The sequence below is a fragment of the Pan paniscus genome, chromosome 2, assembly GCF_029289425.2.
Source record: "Pan paniscus chromosome 2, NHGRI_mPanPan1-v2.0_pri, whole genome shotgun sequence".
NCBI lineage: Eukaryota > Metazoa > Chordata > Mammalia > Primates > Hominidae > Pan > Pan paniscus.
Genome location: NC_085926.1, coordinates 173,946,418 through 173,956,038, shown reverse-complemented (window position 1 = coordinate 173,956,038; position 9,621 = coordinate 173,946,418). Strand labels below are relative to the sequence as shown.

General features: G+C 37.7%; 1 pseudogene; it reads left to right on the top strand.

Annotated features, from left to right (window-relative positions):
* The first annotated feature begins 5,628 nt into the window (after positions 1 to 5,628).
* LOC100989458 (etoposide-induced protein 2.4 homolog) lies at positions 5,629 to 7,453 on the top strand (annotated as a pseudogene).
* Positions 7,454 to 9,621: the final 2,168 nt, after the last annotated feature.

The following is a 9,621-nucleotide window of genomic DNA, read 5'->3' as shown; positions in this document are numbered from 1 at the left end:
TTCTTTTGTAGAGATCTTTTACCTTCTGAGTCAAGTATACTCATAGGTATTTTATTTTTATTTTGTAGCAGTTGTAAATGGGATTGCCTTCTTGATTTCTTTCTCAGCAAGATTATTATTTGTTTTTAGAAATACTACTGATTTTTCTACATTGATTTTGTATTCTGAAACTTTACTGTATTCATTTATCAAATCTGAGAGTTTTTTGTGGAGTCTTTAGGGTTTTCTAGATGTTAGCTCATATTATCAGCCAACAAAAATAATTTTACTTTCTCTTTTCCAATTTGGATGACTTTCATTTTTTTTTCCTTGATTGCTTTGGCTAGAATTTCCAGTACTATATTGCATGCAGTGGTGAAAGCAGGCATCGTTTTCTTGTTCCAGTTTTTAGAATGCATGCCTTCAGCTTTTCCTTTTTTAGTATAACGTCGACTGTGGATTTGCCACATATGACCTTCATTATTTTGATATATGTTCCTTCTGTGCCTGATTTGTTGAGGGTTTTTATTATAAATGGATGCTGAACTTCATTAAATGCTTTTTCTGCACCTATCGGGATGGTCATGGGGTATTTGTCTTTGATTCTGTTTATGTGATGTTTCACATTTATTGATTTGCATATGTTGAACCATCTTTGCATCCCTTGCATAAAGTCCACTTGACCATGGTATATTATCTTTTTTACGTGCTGTTGGATTTAGTTTGCTAGTATTTTATTTTTGCATCTCTGTTCATCAGAATTTACAAAAACATTTTAATATTAGTCATATTTACATCCAAATACAGGTGTGAATAAAATAAAATAAAACTGCAGGTAAAGCAGTTTGACTATGGACAATAATTGTTTCTCAAAATGAAACTGAAAAGGAGAACTCAGGGTCTCACATACTCAAGAGGTTTTTATAAATATATACTTGTGCTAAGACTATCAAAAGCAAACAGTATTTTAGATCTATTAGGTAGGCCTCTGGTAAAAATACTGGCAACTATATATCTTATCATGGTTCATCTTCAAATTATAAAAATATATTTGAGATAGGGTAACAGAAAAGACTGCTGACAAATGAGATTTTAACTGAATTCTATTTTAGTGTTAGTTAAAGTGATGTTGGTTATATGGATTACAGTTGTCTTGAGAAATAACTGAGACCACAGGACTATTAGTGCATATAAACAAGTCACCCATTTGAGTAGATGCCCTTTATGGATAGGTTATAGGAGAATCTACTGTTATTTTGAAATAGAACTTTTTAAAAAAAGAAATGGAACTAATATCTTAGAAACATCTACATATCCGTTTCTTATTAAAAATATTCTTATGAGGTAGGAAACAAGTCACTGTTAAAGTAATCTAGCTATTAAAACCAGACAGGATACTCAAAATTAGAAGTTTTGTCTCAAAAAATCTTAGTGGCTAATAAATGGAACCTACGGTGTTAATGCAGCAGAAACTTCATTCCTAGATCTGATGATGATAAAATAAAAAGGGATTAATAAAGTATTTTAAATGCAAATATAAACAACAGTTTTAGGATGGAAAACCTAATTTTTTTGGTGTCATATCTGTATGATTATTTCCAACTTCTTGTTCCAGTAGCCCACAATTGTGTTATAGCCTAAATAGTCATATAACAAAAAAGATGTTTGAGATTATAGTTCTTACAAATCTATTTGTTACATATTCCTTTACTGATCAGTTATGACTCATATTCCACTGTAAATGAAATACAAATGGATTAAACAAGAATGAATGAATTTTTCTCTTATGTAAACTAAATAATCATAAGAAAGAAATTGCTGTGCATCTGTGATGCAGCACTCTGAGACTCATGACTGGGATATCAATATTAGAATTCAAACCCTTATTTTATGCCCCAATTCTGATTCATTTATGCATCTATTCAATAACGAATTACAAAGGGCTTGCTATCAGGCAGACCCTTGGCTTGGCACTTAAAATAGTTTGGGGAAAAATAGAAATGGTTTCTGTTTATATAATATTCATAGTCTTATAGTCTAGTAGTAGAAACATAAGTTAAAAATAATTAGGCAAATAAAGTATAAATATTAGTACTATGAGGAAAAATTTTAGGATATTATGAGAGAATATTTAGTAGATTGTAGAAATAGCCACAAATACTTCCTCTTTCTGTATTCATGCTCTTATAATAGGACATTGCAGATCATATCATATAGAGATAAAGTCTAATTTTCACTTAGGTGAATCATGTACCTTACTTTGGCCAATAAGTCTTTAGCAAAGACTTGAGAAGTATTTGCATATTGAGGATTTCTCTTTTGCCATATGTTGAATTTGAAACCACCATGAGACTATAGAGGGGAATTAAAATGTTCCATTTTTCAGACAGCCAACCCCCAAATATGTGAATCAGGCCATTCAGGACCAGCCAGGCCGAAGCCAAACTGCCAAATGATCTCAGAACCTGTATCTGACCATAGAGATAGGAGTGAGCCCAGCTGAGACCGGCAGAAGAACCATACAGCTGAACCCAGGCCAAAATACTGATACACAGAATTGTGAGTGAAATAAATAGTTTTTATTTAAGCTACTAAATCTGGGTTATTTTGTTATGCATCAAAATCTAACTGGTAATAAAGGATGTTAGGGGGACCTAATTTAGCTTACAGAAACCTGGAAGGCTCCTCCGAGGAAAGTATCTGATGGAGAATGAGAAAGTCAACTAAGAAATGGCAGGAGGAATATATTTAGACAGAAGAAAAAGCACATTTGAAAGCTTTGCATGAGGAAGAGCTTACTATATCTGAGGAAATAGGAGAATGTCAGTTTTCTTTGTTAGAGTTCTTCCTTGTTCCTGAATCTGAATGTCTTTCTTCCCCACTCTGCTTTGCATACAGCCTCAGATTTGAATTATGATAATTGGGTTTCTACCCAATTTTCTATGTTTAATAAACACACACACACACACACACACACACACACACACACACACAACTCTCTTGATCATCTACCACTGAGCTGCTCTTATTCTTACCATACTCTCTTCACTGGACCACAGTGTACCCCCAACCTTGAGCTTGCTGGTTCGGGTCTTGCTATCTGATGACAAACTTTCCTGATGCCCGTTTCTTGTCTGGGCGTTGAGAATTGACATTCATAGATTTGCTGTCTACTGTTTCTTACTACATCACACTGTAGAAGTTTGGATGGGAAGAGTAATTGTAAAAGATGATCATGAAGACAAATAGGTAGATGATAGAAAGACAAACAGATTTATGAGCAGTTAAATGAAAAAAAGTAAGTTACAGAGCAACATGTATAAGATAATCTAATTTTTGTACAAATAAAATAATACATTATTTTATTTATTATATACTACCCACATATATGCGCGCGCACACACACACACACACACACACACACCAACTTAACAGTGGTTGCTTCTAAATCCACAGTCCTAGGATTATCTTTTTCTTTGTTTTCTATCCCTTTATATTGTTTGAATAAATTGAATTAAATTTTCTAAAGAATGCTTACTCAGGAAATATACGTTTATTAATTTAATAAATAACATTTAATAAATATACATTTATTAATTTACATCTACTGATATATATATATATATATATATATATATATATATATATATATATATATACCAAAAATTCAAATTTACTTTGGTCAGTTCATAAAGACCCACAACTAGCACTTACGGGTATGGTTAAGGGAGGCAAAATCAAACAGGACTTGGGGGTGCCAATGTATGTGACTAAACCTCAGGAGAGACAAACTAGTTAAAAACTAAGTATAATGTTTGCACAGTTTGCAACATATCATCAAGTTGGTAGGCTCTCACTAGGCTTTAATGTTTTATTATATAAATCTATGTCTACAAGTTAACTCTTTGTTTTTTTCCTTTAAAAAAGTAAACAAAGAATAATTAGAATATGTTTGTTAATTAAATTTCTCTATTTTGAATTTTTGTCCCTGGAGAGAGGGAGCAAGTAAGGTAAATGCAATAACTTGATACTTTGCTTTTCCTGAGAGATTCAAAGTCAAAATAATAAAGCAGTGAGAGCCTAGTTTTTCAGCATCTTTATTCTTTGCATGTAAACATACATGAAATATGTTAAACAAACACCCACATATCTAATCACATTCCAATTACCTTGCGAGGTTTAAGGCGGGTTTTACCATTCTCCTTGCTTTTGAAATTGTGGAAGCTGAGGCTCAGCATTAAAGGAGTCAGCTAGGGTCACACACGGGGCCAACAGACTAAAGGGTTTTTTTGCAAAGATCAATACAATAATTATCTGGATAAGTTTAAATTATTCCCCCAAGGACAATATTTCAACTCATACTTATATTTCTTTTCATGAATAGTTTCTTCAGAGGACAGTTTAGTTTATGGGACAGTTTTATTACAAAGTATTTGGCCCAACTAAATTTGATTTTCTAGATGACTAAGTAGCCATTTATTGTAGGGAAAGATTTTAGATAATATGAAAAGGTCAGGTAAGAGCTGAAATATGTAAATTTCATGTCATCATTCATTTTAAGTCAACTATTTCTTCATTATGTAAAGAATTTGCTTTTGATTTCTCTGTCATAACACTCAAGTAATATGAGACTGTTTCATTTTGTATTGATAAAATAAATAGAAATTTGGGCTTTCTTCACAGAAGCATAGCCATCTTCAAGCATTTACATAGCACTTTATATTTCTAATCTACTTTACAATTTTTGTATTACTCATACCTTTCAACAACCTTGTGAATATGTCAATAGTATTAACTTAAATAGGAAAGAAAAGACATAGAAAGTTAAATGACTTCTCCTGATACATAAGATTTTATGTTCTTACAACCTCATTGAATTATTAGATTAAAATGATGCTTCTAATCTTCTATGTTCTTTGTTTATTGTTAAATATTTTATATGAATTTAATAATGATTATAGTTCTAGGAAAAACTAAGGAACCAAATTTTCTTTTCATATCATAGCATAAATTGTATCAGGTATTTTATTTTTAAAAATTGGTTTTGCAAATAATAAAAATATATTTTGTTGATATCTAAGGATTAGTTTTCATTAGATTCTATTTTATTTCATCTTACAAATGTTCGTTTGTATAATTTACTGTATAAACACCTCACCTCTATGAATTACTTAAGAGTTGAAGTAAATTACTACAAAGTTAAAAATTCTCACCAAATTAAGTTTATCTAGATCTGATCATTAGTTAAGAAATATGTTTTAATTCAGCTCATGTACCATTTATTTCACCCCAACAACTCCTCTAGGTAGGCATCGCTATCAGAATAGCAAAATTTGGTAATGTTGCAAAAATAGGTGAATACATTCCAAATCCTAATAAAATCTTTGCTATGCAATTGCCTTAAGAAATAATGCATACCCTGGGCCCTTCTCTGGGCTAGGACACTACTTGCCTTTCTTCGACGTTGAGCCTCTCCCTATTGCTGGATTTGAGCATCTAGTTTTGAGACGGTAAAAACACCCCAGATGGAGTCTTTGATTCTCCTGTCCAGGTCCTGGAGAAAGGTTTGACACAGTCAGTAAACCATCTCTTCACCACCCACACTATCAACTACACAGAGAAGACAGAAGTGTCCTCAGATCTCTCATCATGAAGGACTCGCAGCTCCACCAACAGGTCTCTGGCCAGTCCCCTCGCCCACCCACTGCCCCGATAAGCTCCTCCACCCCTGGCCGCCAGCCCCACCAGGGTGCTCCCCGGGCCGGGACCACTGCGCCCAGAAGGGCAAGTAGGCTCCTAGCACAGAAAACAGCCCAGAGTATAGAGTGGAAGCAAGAAAGTGAGCCACGTATTGTTAGCAGAATTTTCCAGTGTTGCCCTTGGAATGGGCTTCAATCTCCTCTTGTTTCATGGGGTGTTTATTCCTGTGCTTCAGTCAGTAACAGCCCGATTTATTGGTGACCGATTTATTGGTGACCGATTTATTGATCATTACATGGAGATGTTTGCTCATGGCTGGAATTCTTCCTCACATCAATTTCCAGTGCTCTTTGGGTGCTCCACTGGTTTGTGCTTTGCAAAGTTGTGAATGCCATTTGATTCCAGGATACAGTTGACCTGGCATTTGAGGTATTGGGGAGAAAGCCTCACCCAGTCCTTAGTGGGAATTGCTGACATGGTCTTCATCCTTTTACTGACATGGTCTTCGCCCTTTTGCTGTAGGCTCTTTTCCTGATTCAGGGAATGTTTGTGAATCTCTTTCCCATCCGTCTTGTTAGTCAGCTGGTTAGTCTCTTGCATATGTCATTTCTCTCTCACTGTACCACTTCAAATATCTTTGGTTCAATAAAGGAATTGAAATGCATCAGCGGTTGTCTAACATAGAAAGGAATTGGCCTTACTACTTTGGATTTGGTTTGCCCTTGGCTTTTCTCATGGCACTGCAGCCCTCATATATTATCAGCCTCTTCCAGTTGTGCCTCTTCTCCTCGGTGGTCTTGTTAAGCAACAGACTCTTCCACAAGGCAGTCTACCTGCAGTCTGTCCTGAGCAGCTCACATTCTGCAGAGAAGTTCCCATCACCACATCTATCTCCTGCCAAACTGAAGGCTGCTGCAGGCCATGGAGCTGCCTGACATCCAAAGGAGATGGGTGGGATTGGAGGAGACTGTGGCAGCTCTTTACCCTGTTCACCTCCCCCTGCCAGGGAAGGCAGGACCCACTCTGCCAAGGGCCCTCTGCTATTCTCTTCTCTCTGAGGAATTGGATTGTTTGTCTCTGGTGCCTGTAAGGCAGGATCTTCCTGGCACCAGTGTGTGGATTTATTTATTTATTTATTTATTTATTTATTTATTTATTTATTTATTTCTTGAGACGGAGTCTTGCTCTGTCATTCAGGCCGGAGTGCAGTGGCGCAATCTTGGCTCATTGCAACCTCTGCCTCCCAGGTTCAGATGATTCTCCTGCCTAAGCCTCCCGCATAGCTGGGATTACAGGCACCCGCCACCATGCCCAGCTAGTTTTTGCATTTTTGGTAGAGACAGGGTTTCACCATATTGGCCAGGCTAGTCTCGAACTCCTGACCTCAGGTGATCCACCCACCTTGGCCTCCCAAAGTGCTGGGATTACAGGAGTGAGCCACCGTGCCCGGCCCAGTGTGTGGAATTTTAACACCACCATTGAGTCTGAAAGGACCAAAGGTTTTTCTGCAGCTATTTTCTCTATGCCTGGACTGATTTGAATATTTTGTTTTTCTCCTTGTGACACTTACCCTCTCACCTTTCCTTCCTGCCTTCTACCACCCTTGGATAAATGGATCTTGTAATTCTAGCTGTTGTATTTTGTGGATTTGTTATTTTTGTCATTTTTCTGTGAAGCACATACATTGGATGTGGGAGGTAAAGGAGAATCTCAGTTGCTGCTCGTCACTGCAGTCTTGTTTCATTTATCTCAGGTTAGGTAACTCAGGTATTCGTCTCTCTTGCTCCACTGCAAAAAATATAGATAGATAGATAGATAGATAGATAGATAGATAGATAAGTAGATAGATAGATAGATATGGATATAGATATAGACATAGACATAGATATAGATATAGATATAGATATAGATATAGATATAGATATAGATATATAGATATAGATATATACATCCTGAAGAGATGAGACAGGAGAAAGGACCTCACAGCCAGATCTGCTGAGTGCAGGTCACAGGGGATATGACGACATAGCTTGGGCTCAGAGGCCTGACATTCCTGTCTTCTTATATTAATAAGAAAAATAAAATGAAATAGTGGTAAAGTGTTGGGGCGGTGAAAATTTTTTGGGGGTGGTATGGAGAGATAATGGGCGATGTTTCTCAGGGCTGCTTCGAGTGGGATTAGGGGCAGCGTGGGAACCTAGAGTGGGAGAGATTAAGCTGAAGGAAGATTTTGTGGTAAGGGGTGATATTGTGGGGTTGTTAGAAGAAACAATTGTCATTTAGAATTATTGGTGAGGCCTCGATACAGTTTTGTATGAATTGAAAAACTAAATGGAATAAGAGAAGGAGAAAAACAGGTACTAAAGGACTAAGAATTGGGAGGACCTGGGCTATCTGATTAGAGAGTGCGTAAGGAGGTTCAGCATAGTCCTGCCAGCAATGATTATTTATTTACTTTAAGAGTTAAGAGTGGTGGTTTGGGGATAGCACCAGGAGATATCAGCTGTGATGGCTTGGAGAAACAGTGAAAACTGGCAGTGTAAACAAGAGCAGGACATGTATGAGTAGTTGAGAACAGTGAATAGGAGTATGACTAGACAGAAGATAGTAGGGATGACAAGTTTTTTGGGGCACAGTCTAAGTTGGTCTGGTGTCTGGAATGAGACTGGGGCCTAATAAAAAGGAGCGTCCATACAGGAGCTTAAAGGGACTGTACCTTGTAGCATTCCAAAGACAGGCCTGAATTCTGAGAAGGGAAAGTGGTAAAAGTATTGTCCAGTCCTTTTTAAGTTGGTGGCTGAGCTTGGTGAGGTGTGTTTTTAAAAGACCATTAGTCTGTTGTATCTTTCCTGAAGACTGAGGACTGTAAGGGATATAAAGGTTTCACTGAATACTAAGAGCCTGAAAAAATGCTTGGCTGATTTGACTAATAAAAGCCGGTCTGCTATTGGACTGTATAGAGGTGGGAAGGCCAAACCGAGGAATTATGTCTGACAGAAGGGAAGAAATGACCGTGGTGGCCTTCTTAGACCCTGTGGGAAAGGCCTCTACCTATCCAGTGAAAGCGTCTACCTAGACCAAGAGATATTTTAGTTTCCTGACTCAGGGCATGTTGAGTAAAGCTAATTTGCTAGTCCTGGGTAGGGGCAAATCCCTGAGCATGATGTGTAGGGAAGGGAGGGGGCCTGAATAATCCTTGAGAAGTAGTAGAATAGCAAATTTGCCAGTCCTGGGCGGGGGCAAATCCCTGAGCTTGATGTGTAGGGAAGAGAGGGGGCCTGAATAATCCCTGAGGAGTAGTAGAATAGCAGATGGAACACTGAGAATTTATTTCCTTGAGGATAGCTTTCCATGATGGAAAGGAAATGAGAGGTTCTAAGAGGCAGGCTAGTGGCTTGTACTATAGCATAGCTGCCTTTGCTGGTGTGTGGCGATTAGGCCTGGTGGAACTGCCATCAATAAACCAAGCGTGATCAGGGTGAGAAACAGGGAAGAAGGAAATGTGGGGAAATGGGGTGAACGTCAGGTGGATCAGAGAGATGCAGTCATGAGGGTCAGGTGTGATATCAGGAATAATGTGGGAGGCCGGATTGAAGTCCGGGTCAGGAACAATGGTAATTGTGGGAGACTCAACACAGAGTGAGTACAGCTGAAGGAGCCGGGAAGCAGAAAGTATATGTGTCAGGTGTGAGGAAGAAAATCAATTTTGGAAATTATGAGAGCTGTAGAGAGTGAGTTGAGCATAGTTTGTGATTTTAAGGGCCTCTAAAAGTATTAGGGTGGCAGCAGCTGCTGCACAGACACATGATGGCCAGCCTAAAACAGTAAGGTCAAGTTGTTTGGACAAAAAGGACGCGATCCCGGTCCTTGTGTAAGAATTCTGACTGCACAGCCCTGCACTTCAGCTGTGTGTAATGAAAAGGGTTGGGATGAGTCAGGGAG